At 36.3% G+C, this 15606-nt stretch overlaps 1 long non-coding RNA gene across 2 annotated transcripts in view; it reads left to right on the top strand.

Moving 5' to 3' along the window:
- The window catches only part of LOC133233352 (uncharacterized), a 188787-nt gene that overhangs the window by 126197 nt on the left and 46984 nt on the right, over positions 1-15606 (top strand). For both annotated transcript variants that reach the window (XR_009731688.1, XR_009731687.1), the window contains exons 3-4: positions 2830-2912; positions 13115-13248. This is a non-coding gene — a long non-coding RNA (uncharacterized LOC133233352). The remainder of the gene's footprint in view (positions 1-2829; positions 2913-13114; positions 13249-15606) is intronic.

A 15606-nucleotide genomic window follows, 5' to 3' on the forward strand; every position in this document is an offset into this window, starting at 1 on the left:
AAAATCACTTTATTCTAGAGAAATTAAAAAATAATAGATAATGAAGCTTAACAAAATACTTAAATAGAAAACAAATGTAATACTGAAAATCAACAAAGGCAAATACATGTTCCTTGAAAAGACTAAAAATTCTGACAACTTTTTTTTTCTTTACTGAAGTTTAGCTGATTTACAATGTCATGTTAGTTTCAGGTATACAACACAACGATTGAGTTATATATTCTTTTTCAGATCTTTCCCCCTTGTATTGTTGTTGATCAGTCACCCAGTCAACTCTTTGCAACCCCATGGACTGCAGCACTCTGGACCTCTGTGTCCCTCTCCCAGAGTTTGCTCAAACTCAAGCTCATTGAATTGGAGATGCCATCTAACCATCTCATCCTCAGTCATCCCCGTCTCCTCCTGCCTTCAGTCTGTCCCAGCATCAGGGTCTTTTCCAATGAGTCAGTTCTTTGCATCAGGTGACCAAAGTATTGGAGTTTTAGCTTCAGCATCAGTCCTTCCAGTGAATATTCAGGACTGATTTTCTTGAGGATGGACTGATTTTTTTCAGTCCAAGGGAGTCTCAAGAGTCTTCTCCAACATTACAGTTCAAAAGCATCAATTCTTCAGCGCTCAGCTTTCTTAATGGTCCAACTCTCACATTCATACATGACTAAGGGGAAAACCATAGCTTTGTCTAGATGGACCTTTGTTGGCAGAGTACTGTCTCTGCTTTTTAATATGCTGTCTAGGTTGGCCATAGCTTTTCTTCCAGGAAGCAAACATCTTTTAATTTCATAGCTGCAGTCACCATCTGCAGTGATTTTGGAGCCCAAGAAAATAAAGTCTCTCACTGTTTCCATTGTTTCCCCATCTATTTGCCATGAAGTGATGGGACTGGATGCCATGATCTTCGTTTTCTGAATGTTGAATTTTAAGCCAACTTTTTCACTCTCCTCTTTCACTTTCATCAAAAGGCTCTTTAGTTCCTCTTTGCTTTCTCCCATAAGGGTGGTGTCATCTGCATATCAGAGGTTATGGATATTTCTCCCAGCAATCTTGATTCCAGCTTGTGCTTCATCCAGTCTGGCATTTTGCATGATGTACTCTGCATATAAGTTAAATAAGCTGGGTGACAATATATAGCCTTGATGTACTCCTTTCCCAATTTGGAACCAGTCTGTTGTTCCATGTCCAATTCTAATCGTTGCTTCTTGACCTGCATACAGATTACTCAGAAGGCAGTAAAGGTGGTCTGGTATTCTGATATCTTTAAGAATTTTCCACAGTTTGATTTTGATCCACACAGTCACAGGCTTTGGTGTAGTTAATGAAGCAGAAGTAAATGTTTTTCTGGAACTCTCTTGCTTTTTCTGTAATCCAGCAGACGTTGGCAATTTGATTTCTGGTTCCTCTGCCTTTTCTAAATCCAGCTTGAACAGCTGAAATTTCTCGGTTCACATACTGTTGAAGCCTTGCTTGGAGAATTTGAGAATTATGGGAAGACCATAGCCTTGACTATATGGACCTTTGTCAGCAGGGTGATGTCTCTGCTTTTCAACACACTGTCTTGGTTTGCCACAGCTTTCCTGCCAAATAGGTTATTAGAAAATATTGAGTATACTTTCTTGTGCTATATAGTAGGTCCTTGTTGGTTATCTGTTTTACATATTTGATATTTTTATTCAGTTGTGAAGTCATATCCAACTCTTTGCAACTCCATGGACTGCAGCATACCAGACTTCTCTGTCCCTTACCATCTCCCAGAGTTTATCCAAGTTTATGTCCATTGCATCATTGATGCCATCCAACTCTCTCATCCTCTATAACCCTCTTCTCCTTCTGACTTCAGTCTTTTCCAGCATCAGGGTCTTCTCCAGTGAGTCAACTCTTTGCATCAGGTGGCCAAAGTGTTAGAGCTTCAGCTTTAGCATCAGTCCTACCAATGACTATTCAAGGTTGAGTTCCTTTAAGATTGACTGGATTGATCTCCTTTCTGTCCAAGGGACTATCAGGAGTCTTCTCTGGCACCACAGTTCAAAAGCATCAATTCTTCAGCACTCTGCCTTTTTTCTGGCTCACAACTGTGCATGACTACTGGAAAGACCATAGCCTTGACTACACAGTCCTTTGTGAGCAAACTGATGTCATTGCTTTTTAACACACTATTTAACACATTTGTCAAAGCTTTCCGGCCAGGAAGAGATCATCTTCTAATTTCATGGCTGCAGTTGCTATCTGCAGTGATTTTAGAGCCCAGGAAGAAGAAATTTTAGAGCCTTCACCATTTTCTCCTCTATTTGCAATGAAGTGATGGGGCTGGATGCTATGATCTTAATTTTTTTTTTTTATGTATTTAGTTTTAAGCCAGCTTTTTCAGTCCCTTCCCTCACCCTCATCAAGAATTTCAGTCCCTCTTCACTTTCTGCCATTAGAATGGTATCACCCCCATCTGAGTTTGTTAGTATTTCTCCCAGCAATCTTGATTCCAGCTTGTAATTCATCCAGCCTGGCATTTCTCATGATGTGCTCTGTGTATAAGTTAAAAAAACCAGGGTGACAATAAACAGCCTTGTACTTCTTTCTAAATCCTGAACTGTTAAGTTTTTACATACAATGTTCTAACTGTTGCTTCTTGACCAGCATACAGGATTCTCAGGAGACAGGTAAAATAATCTGGAATTCTCATCTCTTTAAGAGCTTTCCACAGTTTGTTATGATCCATACAGTCTAGGCTTTAGTCAATGAAACAAAAGTAGATGTTTTTCTGGAATTCCCTTGCTTTCTCTGTGATCCAGTGAATGTTGGCAATTTAATCTCTGATTCCTTTGCCTTTTCTCAACACAGCTTGGACATCTGGAAGTTCTTGGTTCACATAATGCTGAAGCCTAGCATGCAGGATTTTGAGCATGACCTTACTAGCATGGGAGGTAAGCTACAGCCAGCTCAAGGTCTTGTTTTTGCTAACTGTATACAGCTTCTCCATTACAAAGAATGTTATCAACCTGATTTCTATATTGACCATTTGGTGATGTCCATGTGTAAAGCTGTCTCTTGTGTTGTTGAAAAAGAGTGTTTGCTATGACCAGTGCGTTCTCTTGACAAAACTCTTTTAGCCTTTGCCCTGCTTCATTTTGTACTCCAAAGTCAAACTTGCATGTTACTCCAGGTATCTATTGACTTCCTGCTTTTGCATTCCTGTCCCCTATGATGAAAAGGACATCTTTTTTGTATGTGTTAGTTCTAGAAGATCATGTAGGTTTTTACAGAACTATTCAATTTAAGCTTCTTTGGCATTTGTGGTTGGGGCATAGACTTGGATTGCTGTGATATTGAATGATTTGCCTTGGAAACAAGCAGAGATCATTCTGTCGTTTTTGAGATTACACCCAAGTACTGCATTTCAGATTCTCTGGTTGATTATGAGATTCTTCTAAGGGATTCTTGCCCACAGTAGTAGATAATAATGGTCATCTGAATTAAATTCATCCATTCCCGTTCATTTTAGTTAAGTGATTCCTAAGATGTTGATGTTTACTCTTTCCATCTCCTGCTTGATCACATCCAATTTACCTTGATTTTTGGACCTAACATTCCAGGTTCCTATGCAATACTATTCTTTACAGCATCAGATTTTACTTTCATCACCAGACACATCCACAACAGAGTGTCATTTCTGCTTTGGCCCAGCCAGTTCATTCTTTCTGGGGCTAATGGTAGTTGTCCTCTCCCCAGTAGCATATTGAACACCTTCTGACCTGGAAGGCTTCTCTTTTGGTGTCATATCTTTTTGCCTTTTAATACAGTTCATGGGGTTCTCACGGTAAGTATACTGGGGTGTTTGCCATTCCCCCCTCCAGTGGATCACATTTTGTCAGAACTCTCCACTATGACCCATCAGTCTTCAGTGGCCTGCATGGCTTGGCTCATAGCTTCATTGAGTTATGTGAGCCCCTTTACCACAACAAGGCAGTGATCCATGAAGGGGATTTTATATATAGTAGTGTGTATATGTTAATTGCAAATTCCTAATTGATCCTTCCCTCCTCTTCCCCTTCAGTAACCATAAGTTTGTTTTCTATGTCCCTGAGTCTATTTGTGTTTTGTAAATAAGATCATTTATAAATTTTTTTGGATTCTACATATAAATGATATCATATGATATTTGTCTTTGTCTTGGTTACTTCATTTAGTATGATAATCTCTAGGTTTATCCATGTTGCTGCAAATGGCATTATCTGATTTTTAATATTTTATGACTGAATAATATTTTATTGTATATATGCACTACATCTTTATCCATTCATCTGTCAAAGAATATTTAGATTGCTTCCATATTTTTGCTATTGTAAATAGTGCTGCCTTGAATATTGGGGTGTATTTATCTTTTCAAATTATAGTTTTCTCCAGATATCCTGATAAACTTCTGATAGAACTGATCAAACACCTACCATCTCCCCCACAGCACACACAAATTACTAAAGTCAGGAATGAAACAGTGGTTGTCACCACAAATTCTCCAGATAATAGCAGGTCAAAGAATAGATGTGGCAAAAAACTTTGAAAACTTATATAAAATGAAAAAAGTCCTGGATAAACAACACCTTAGAATAAATAACACACACACACACACAAAATAGAAAATCCAAACAATGCAATATAATTATAAAAATTGAGAACTTATCATAGAGGAAACTCCAGGCCTGGTTTAGCTCCCAGGTGAATTCTTGGAACTATGTACTGAAAATATAACACCAATCTAGTCAACCATTTTTTCCCACAAGATATACAAGGATGAAATAAAATATAAAAACTTTTCCAGATAATAGAAAAAGGGTAAACACTTTCCAACTAGTTTTATGAGTCTGGTTCAAACTTGATACCAGTAGGTAAAAGAGGAGAAAAGTTTAGGTCACTCACTCTTTATGACTATAGATACAAATTATAAAAATATTAACATATTATATTAAGCAAGATATTAAAAAGAGCATAAAGAAATAATAAAGTGGAATTTATTCCAGAAATCCAAGTATGGCTTTATATTCAAAATTTATCAATTTATTTCAACACATTAACATAAAATAAGAAAAAATATATGAATAATTCAATAGATGCAGAAAAAGCGTTTGATAAAAATCAACACCCATTCATGATAAAAAGTCTAAGCAATTTAGGAATATAAGAAATGACCTAATCATATCAAGTAGTATGCATAAGAAGTGTTAGTCACTCAGTTATGTCCGAGTCTTTGAGACCCCAAGAACTATAACCTGCCAAGCTCCCCTGGCCATGGAATTCTCCAGGGAAGAACACTGGAGTGAGTAGCAATTCCCTTCACCAAGGAATCTTTCCAACCCAGGTATCAAACCCAGGTCTCCTACACTGCAGGCAGATGCTTTACCATCTGAGTCACCAGGAAAGCAGATTTAGTATGTAGCAGATGTCATGTTTAATAAAAGAACAAAAGACTTCCCCTAACATTTGGGTACAAGAAAAGGGAGAGACTTCTAGTCAGTTGTATCCTGAAAGTCCTTGCTACTGAGAGAGGAAAGGAAAAATGAATACCATATATAGTGAGGAAAAGAAAGATATGAAACAATCATTATATGCAGTTAACATGACTGTGTACCTAAAAATGCAAAACAATCTACAGACATGTTCTATAGTCAGTAATCTACAGATAAGCTCTATAGATTAAATGAAATTTCATTCAAATTCTCAGCTGGTTGTCTTAGTGCAAATTGATAAGTCTAAAACTTACATATAAATTGAGGGCTACAAAGTTAACAGTACCTTGAAAGAAAAACAAAGCAGCAGATATTAAGACATTGTCTACCAGATATTAATAGTGATTCCAAACTCAGAAATTAATACAATATGAAATTGGTGCCAAGGAAAGCATGTCTATGAAACAGATCTATGAAACAGAATAAAGTCTAGAAACAGACATATTATTCTGACATATTATTATTATTTTTTTTTTTTTTAGTTTTCTGGGTTTTTTTTTAAATTTTATTTTATTTTTAAACTTTACAATATTGTATTAGTTTTGCCAAATATCGAAATGAATCCACCACAGGAATACATTTGTTCCCCATCCTGAACCCTCCTCCCTCCTCCCTCCCTATACCATCCCTCTGGGTCGTCCCAGTGCACCAGGCCCAAGCATCCAGTATAGTGCATCGAACCTGGACTGGCAACTCATTTCATACATGATATTATACATGTTTCAATGCCATTCTCCCAAATCTTCCCACCCTCTCCCTCTCCAACAGAGTCCATAAGACTGTTCTATACATCAGTGTCTCTTTTGCTGTCTCGTACACAGGGTTATTGTTACCATCTTTCTAAATTCCATATATATGCATTAGTATACTGTATTGGTGTTTTTCTTTCTGGCTTACTTCACTCTGTATAATAGGCTCCAGTTTCATCCACCTCATTAGAACTGATTCAAATGTATTCTTTTTAATGGTGAAGTAATTGACATATTATTAAGTGATATATGGCAATTACATTTCTCTAGTGCCAGAAGGGAAGGATGAACTTTTCGGTAAGTGTTGCTTTTGATATCAGATGAGAAAAATCTGGATTCTTACTTCACATACAATACACACACCCACACACACACACACACACAACATGAATTCGAAGATAATTGAAACCTAAAGAATAAACCCTCCAAAAGTATAAATAGAAGAATAACCTCATCACTTTATAGATAGCAAATAGAACAGAAAACTTTAATTTAAAAGAGAGATCAATTATTAAACTTCATTTAAAAATCAAGACCATCTTTTTATCCAAAGTCACCACAAAAACAAGTTACAGAGTAGGAGAAAACATGTGTAAAACTTATATTTAATAAAGGCCCTGAATCTAGAATATATAAAGAATTCTTTAAATCAGTAGATATATGACAGAACCTCATTCCCTACCTTCTTTGGGCAAATGACTTGAATAAGCACTTGATAAATGTGGATATTCAAATAACTAATAAATAGGGGATTTCCCTAGTGATCCAATGGTTAAGACTTCACTTTCCAATGCAGGGAGTATGGGTTCGATTCCTGCTTGGGGAGCTAAGATCCAATATGCCTTATGGCCAAAAAACCAAAACAAAAAAAAAAACAGAAGCAATATTTTAACAGATTCAATAAAGACATTAAAAATGGTCCACATTAAAAAATCTAAAAAAAGCAAACAACTAATAAGCATATCGATACAATAGAATACTATATACCAACAGAAATGTATGAAATATCATTACACAAAGCAATATGGATTAATCTCACAAACACAATTTAAAGCAATAGAAACAAGCAGCAAAAGGCACATGCTACATAATTGCAATTATGTAAAGTTCAAAATAAAACTAATCTGAAGTGATAGAAGTCATTACACTGGTTATCCCTGGAGAGATAATAGTGTTAATGTTTATGTCCTATGTGGGTGGTTTCTCTGGTGACTTTATTTTTTACAAATTCACCAAACTGTTTATGTATTGTTCTCTATGTGTATTTTCTTTATAATATATGTATTTTTCTCTATAATATGCATAAATATCTTACTTCAAACTGTTTAGAAAACAGGGCAGAAAGATGAGGTGTCTGGAAATAAAAGTGCAACTTGAAGACTAAATTTTGAAGAAGGAAAATTAGCTCATACTTAGAGAATTGAAAACACAATTTTTTTGTAGCAGATGTAGCAGAAAGAAAGGATGTTGAAGTCAAAGGGCAAGAAACATGGTGGCTGAATCATAAAAGAACGGATCTATGGAAGAATCCCTGAAAAAAAGAAAAAAAACTAGAATACTCAGTTCTGAAACAAACTGGTAAATATACAATAGCATCTTCCAATTCTTAGGTAGGATGATTATTTTTCAATGTACTCCCAATAACCCAGTGGAGTGCGTTATGTGCTGTGACTGTGCAATTTTTGTTTAATTACCAGTAGGGCAGTTTTGTTTAAAAGACTTGTATGGAGCCAATTGGGGGAGGAAGGCAACTCCTAACCACATCTCCCACATTCCTGGACCTTTACCTCCAACTTTAACATTTAAGCTACTTCTATTCTAGACAGATATATGTATTACTGTGGGCAAGAATCCCACAGAAGAAATGGAGTAGCCCTCATAGTCAACAGAGTCTGAAATGCAGTACTTGGGTGCAATCTCAAAAATGACAGAATGATTTCTGCTTGTTTCTGAAGCAAACCATTCAGTATCACAGTTGTCCAAGTCTATGCCCCAACCACTAATGCCAAAGAAACTGAATGGTTCTATTAGGACCTACAAGACCTTCTAGAACTAACATCCAAAAAAGGTGTCCTTTTCATCACAGGGGACTAGAATGCAAAAGTAAGATGTCAAGCAATACCTGGAGTAACAGGCAAGTTTGGCTTCAGAGTATAAAGTGAAGCAGGGCAAAAGCTCGAAATTTTGCCAAGAGAATGCACTGGTCATGCCAAACACTCTGTTCCAACAACACAAGAGACAACTCTACACATGGACATCACCAGATGGTAAATACCAAAATTAGATTGATTATATTCTTTGCAGCCAAAGATGGAGAAGCTCTATACAGTCAGCAAAAACAAGACTGGGAGCTGACTGTGGCTCAGATCATGAACTCTTTATTGCAAAATTCAGGCTTAAATTTAGGAAAGTAGGGAAAACCACTAGACCATTCAGGTATGACCTAAATCAAATCCCTTATGATTATACAGTGGAAGTGACAAATAGATTCAAGGGATTAGATCTGATAGAGTGTCTGAAGAACTATAGACAGAGATTCATAACATTGTACAGGAGATGTTGATCAAAACCATCCCCAAGAAGAAGAAACACAAAAAGGCAAAATGGTTGTCTGGGGAGGCCTTACAAATAGCTAAGAAAAGAAGAGATGTGAAAGGCAAAGGAGAAAAGGAAAGATATATCCATCTGAATTCAGAGTTCCAAGGAGTAGCAAGGAGAGGTAAGAAAGCCTTCCTCATTGATCAATGCAAAGAAAAAGAGGAAAACAATAGAATTGGAAAGACAAGAAATCCTTTCAAGAAAATTAGAGATAGCAAGGGAACATCTCATGCAAAGATGGACTCAATAAAGGACAGAATGAGGACCTAGCAGAAACAGAAGATATTAAGAAGAGGTGACAAGAATACACAGAAGAACTATACAAAAAAGATCTTAATGACCCAGATAACAATGAGGGTGTGATCACTCACCTAGAGCCACACATCCTGGAGTGCAAAGCCAAGTGGCCTTAGGGAAGCATCAGCATGACCGAAGCTAGTGGAGGTGATAGAATTCCAGCTGAGCTATTTAAAATCCTAAAAGGTGATGCTGTGAAAGTGCTTCACTCAATATGCCATCAAGGTTGGAAAACTCAGCAGTGGCCACAGGACTGGAAAGGGTCAGTTTTCATTCCAATTCCAAAGAAAGGCAATGCCAAAGAATGCTCAAACTACCACACAATTGCACTCATCCACAATGCTAGCAAAGTAATGCTCAAAACTCTCTAAATTAGGCTAAGCTGGATTTAGAAAAGACAGAGGAACCAGAGATCAAATCGCCAACATCCACTGGGTCATGGTAAAAGCGAGAGAATTCCAGAATACCATGTATTTCTTCTTCATTGACTAGGCCTTTGACTGTGTGGATCACAACAAACTGTGGACAGTTCTTAAAGAGATGAGAATACCAGATCACCTTAACTGCCTCCTGATAAATTTGTATGCAAGTCAAGAAGCAACTGTTAGAGCCAGGTATGCGAGAAACGGACTGGTTCCAAATTGGGTAGGGAATATGTTAAAGCTGTATATTGTCACCTTGCTTATTTAACATACATGCAGAGTACCTCATGTGAAATGCCAGGCTGGATGAAGCACAAGCCACAATCAAGATTGCAGGGAGAAATACACATAACCTCCGATATGCAGATGACACCCCTCCCCCCTTATGGCAGAAAACAAAGAGGAACTAAAGAGCCTCTTGATGAAAGTGAAAGAGGAGAGTGAAAAAGCTGTCTTAAAACTCAACATTCAAAAAACAAAGATCATTCCACCCGGTCCCATCACTTCATGGCAAGTAGCTGGGGAAGCAATGGAAACAGTGACAGACTTTATTTCTTGAGCTGCAAAATCACTGCAGATCATGACTGCAGCTATGAAATTAAAGGACGTTTGCTACTTTGAAGAAAAGCTATGACAAACCTAGACAGTGTATTGAAAAGCAAAGACATTACCAACAAAAATCCATCTAGTCAAAGCTATGGTTTTTCCATTAGTCATGTATGGATGTGAGAGTTCGACCATAAGAAAACCTGAGTGATAAAAAATTGATTGTTTTGAACTGTGATGTTGGAGAAGACTCTTGAGAGTCCTTTGAACAGCAAGAAGATCAAATCAGTCAATCTTAAAGGAAATCAACCCTGAATACTCATTAGAAGGACTGATGCTGACTGAAGCTCCAATACTTTGGCCACCTCATGAGAAGAACTGATACATTGGAAAAGACCCTGATGCTGGAAAGATTGAAGGCAGGAGGAGAAGGGGACGACAGAAGATGAGATAGTTGGATGGCATCACTGACTCGATGGACGTGAGTTTGAGCAAGCTCAGGGAGTTGGTGATGGACAGGGAACCCTGGTGTGCTGCAGTCCATGGGATGCCAAAGCGTCAGACACAACTGAGGGACTGAGCTGAACTGAACTGAACTCTAGAGGGAGGAGCAAGATTCAAGAGACTAAATAAAATGGAAGACTTACATCACTTTAGTTTTTTGTCCACTGCATAATCAGTTTTACATTGTGGATCATCCTTTTTTATTTTTCAGTAATCTATTTAGTATACTTGTCATTGCATCAGATTTAAATAATATGATTTACAAAGAAGAAGTATCAACATTAAATTCCTATGAATTCATTCTATATTATGAATGAGCAGTCACTGTATTTTGTTTATAGGCACAATGACAATGCTGTGAGTTGAAGAAAATGGATAATGGATACACAGTTAATCTCATATATCCTCTTTTCCCGTAATTCCTTAAGCAGTTAAATATGAACTCATTAACTGTGTATGTATATTCAACCATTGAGTTTAGTCACCTGCTTGATTATTCTGGTGGGAGTTTTATTAATTGGTTCTGTAGAGGTCACTCAACCATTTCTTCCTCCCCATCTATTGTTTGACTGTAAGTTCATTTCTCCATATTTGCCAAGGCACCACAGCCATTATCCTTTCAAATGGGAGAAATTCGTATCGGTGTTTTAGGTTGATTCAGTTTTTTTGAGTGTAATTTTACACCAGTAAATGTTTACTCCCTTTTGTGTTATGTTCAACTTCTAATTTGCTCTCAATCACTAAAGTTTATATAGTCATTATAAAAATACAAAAGTAGGTAAAATAAGAAATGAGGTTTCCCTTATCTTTATTCCCTGAAATCCTTCAGAAATAATAATGACTTCCAGCCTAGACTATTTTTTTTTTTTGTTAGTAATGTTTCTGACGAAAGCTAACCCTCAATATGAAAATAAGTGCAAAATTTAAAGTCCAACTTAAAACAATCTTAGGTCATCCGTTTTATTATTACATGTGTTAAGAAGTGGGAATCTGACATTCAGATCTGATGCTTTTCTTTGTAGATGAGTAACCAAGAATGAGAACTGGGATTATGGATTGTTTGAGAAAAAATAAAAAATTGCAACCAAAAATAATGTTAGTATTCATAGATATTTGTTGAAATGCTTCACAGGCCCAGAATTTTCATATTTCCCTCAAACAATGCCTCTCTATCTGTATCTTCTAAACTTCAGCGGAACATCTATCTTGATTGATGACTTCTTCAGACAGCTCCTCTATAAATCTTAAAACTTTGCATTTCTTTTTCACTTGCCCGTAAGCTCCTTTAGGCAAAGACTGCATTATTATTCATTTTTATCTGTGCAGCTTAGCATTATGTCTGGCACTTGGTAGGGATTGGATTAATAAATCCAGTCCTTGTTAAAAAAAAAAAAAGTAGGAGAGATATCTTTAGATTCAATTGAAAGTAATCTTGAGCTGTATATAGGAGTAAGATAATTAAATCACTGCTTTTGAGATGCTAAGTGGCTGTTCATGCTCTCACTTGTTCCTTCAACAAACATCCTCAGAACTTATATGTGTAAAAGACTTTCTAAGCAGCAAATCAGACCCTAGAAAAGAGAACTGAGTTAACTTAATCTAAATAACTATTGTTAAAAGTGATCAAACTATATTGCACATTCAGTGTTCTTTGAACATGCCAGAATTCCTGTGTTTGAATTATGGGAGTAGTAGTTTTAGATTAATTTTCAGTTTAAACTCAGTTTTCAATTTGTACTCTCTATGGATGAAACATGTCAGAACACATTAGAGCAACTACTCAGATGTCACCTTTACACCAGACTTCTTGCCTTCTCAATCACATTTTGGATATTAAAATTATGTATACGATTTTCTTATTCATTTACTTTATTCATTTTGACATCCAAATTTGGAAAAAAGGCATGTATTTGCAAGTAGCTTTAATAAAATTACTGGTTTTCTCAGAAGATGTGTGAATATTGTTGTTTACCTCCAGTGTTCCAAATCCTAATGAAAATGCCCTACACACTTGTCATATTTTATATTTATTAATGCAGTAAATGGGCCCCAAAGCAATTCTACAAAAGTGTGAAGTGACACATTAGTAACTTGGCATGTCTTTTTGACATAGCCTTAATCGTTTGAAAAGTTAAATATTCAGTCAATCACCCCAAAAGTAAGCTCTGTACTATTTTTTACACTAAAGTGATTTTATTTTAAGTCAGATTCAATTGATTATAAAGCTTTAGAAAATAAAACAGATCATTCTATAAACTTAAAGAACAAATTATAATTAGTTATTAATTTTCATTCAATTCATTGAATAGTTATTGAGAAAATCCTTGAGTAGAATTTCAACAAGCTATATGGCAGAGAGGGAGAAATATAAGTAAAGGCAAGAAAACTGAGAATATTTGAGGACAGCGTGTGGTCTACGTGTTGGATGCTATAGACAGGAGGTAGAAGGTGGTTTGGGTTATATTATGCAGAGCCTTTAACTAATAAGAGTTTGTCTTCATTTCTTAAGCAATTTAAAACCATGGAAAAATTCTTCTATAGAGGAGTGACACCCTTGGAGACGTTAAGACAATTAATCTGCAAACAGTGTTGAATCCAGGCCACTGGTGTTGGAGAAACTGGGGTAAAGAAGATCTCAAAGAGGTAATTATAACACAATTCAATGCATTTTATTCAATTTCTATTGGATTTGTGCCTAATTGTATTTCTGGTGAACCATAGTAATATGCTTCTCCTAAAAACACAAGTATTTCAGATTTGTGTTAAAGTCAAATCTACTTAGCTTCTATTATATTCACATATAATATCTCATTAAATCCCTAAAAGAGATTTTGCTGATGAGGAAACTGAGAATTAGAAAAGATAACTTTTTCAAGATCAGACAGATAATAAGCTTAGAGAAGCTTAGAGAATGCTTAGAGAAGAAGAGAGAGTGAAATTAAATCAGCAGTTTCAGGAAAAATAATCCAAGGAAAATATACTGCATGGGTCAGAGGTAAGACCACAAATAAACAGGCCACTGCAATCATTTCTGTTTGTTAATGACAGAAATGAATTAACATATATTTACTGGTCTTAGAGTGTTGAGCGTTCCTTCTAGTCTCTAGGTAGTAAAGAAATATAACAAAAAATTCCATACATTTCAACCACTTTATTTTCTATGTGTTTGTTGCTATTGTTCTGTGTTTATTTGCCTGTTTAACTTGTGGCGAAGGGAGAAAGATGCCTATAAAGAATCTATTATCTAAGTTGCTGACTGGCCTATAGCTTATTTTAAGTTCCCTTAGTCAGGAATAACATTGTGTTGTTCTCTCTGCCCTTTTACAACAAGTAGGAATACACACATACTATTTCTCTCTACAATATAAATGCACTCTGTTAGAGTCATACCTTTAAAATGGTTTCTATAAATTTAAAAAATGAATCCAAGTGAAATATTAGGAAGTTAGATATTCCAGCCATGCTGAGTTTTGCGTTATACCACTGAAAGTCAGTATTTATCAATTAAAGTTTAAGGTTTAAAAACAGAAGAATGGATTCTGAATTAATGACCCTTCTAAATCAAACAGGTAAAACTTAAACGCTTTGCCATTTATTGCATAGGTGAATTTTTTTCACCAGGTCGACTACATGTTTTGATCAACTAAACCTACACATTTTTCTTACCTTGGGTTAAATCACAGTTCTGCTTTGCTTTCAACAAGCTTGCTTATTTATAAATCAGAACTAATCCAGGTAAAATGATGACATAAATAAATGTCAGTAGGAAGGAGCTAATTGGGTATGCCACAAGGGTAGGACTAGTACTCTGAAAGTAACAGCACTTTGGAATATGAAAGATGACGTCGATGCAGAATTTATACTTTAGTCCCCTTATCCGCCCCCCGCCCCCAATCACATTTCTTGTGCAAGGGTGCCTATTGGCCAAAGGAAAGTTGAGTGAATCAGGCCTTAAATTACTGCACCTAGTAATTGTTGACATATGTGTACTTTACAGTGCTAATTTATCTCACCATGGACCCAGTGTTTACGAACACACAAAAGCAGATTTATAGTATGTGAGATTAAGAACATTTAAATTCTTTATTTTTAGATTTTTACGTTAGATATATTTAAACATGCAAAATACATTAGAAAATGACCAAATCTGCCCACGTGAAGTACAGTGAACTGTAAAGTTCCTGAGGAATTGAGAAAGAAAATCATTTCATTGAAAGGACATTATACCATATGTTTGAAATACTAAGATGATTTGAAGATCTTAGATCTAAGGTCATGTTAACAGATAAGATCTTGAGGGATCACAGGATTAAGTTATGTTTTGAATAATGAGGCCATCTCACATTTACTGAGCCCTCATGCTTCGCCTGGCACTGTGCTAAGCCTTTCACATAGATTATCTCATTTAGTCATCATAACAGCCATGTGAACTGGGCACTGTTAATATTCCAAGAGAATAGATGAAGCACTCCAAGTCAAAAAAGCTAACTGACTTCCCCAGTGTCGTATAGTTAATAGTGGGTAATCCAGGAATCAGCCCCACATAGTCTGTATCCAGAGGCCAACTGTAGCCGCCACCTTCCGTTGTAAGAATCAGGTCTGCTCCTTGCAGTGAGTGTACAATGGCTTTTCCTCAGTTGGTATTTCTTAGAAAACAGCAACTTATTTCCACATTTGTAAATATACTTTGAGACAGGATAAAATGGAAGTTAACTAGATTAAATTATAAAACAGATGAAACTCACATGAGCAAAGATCACTGAAAAAAATGTATTAACTTGTCACAAGGCCTATTCTTTCAGTTTTATGCTTTTCCTCCTTTGGGCTTCCAAAATGGTGCAGTGGTAAAGAAAATGCCTGCCAAGGCAGGAGATGCAGGAGACCAGGGTTCGATTCCTGGGTCAGGTAGACCCCCTGGAGGAGGAAATGGCAACCCTCTCCTGTATTCTTACTTGGAAAATCCCATGGACAGAGGCGACTCAGTTCAGTTTTCTTGCTCAG

Source organism: Bos javanicus, chromosome 20 (assembly GCF_032452875.1).
Source record: "Bos javanicus breed banteng chromosome 20, ARS-OSU_banteng_1.0, whole genome shotgun sequence".
Lineage (NCBI taxonomy): Eukaryota > Metazoa > Chordata > Mammalia > Artiodactyla > Bovidae > Bos > Bos javanicus.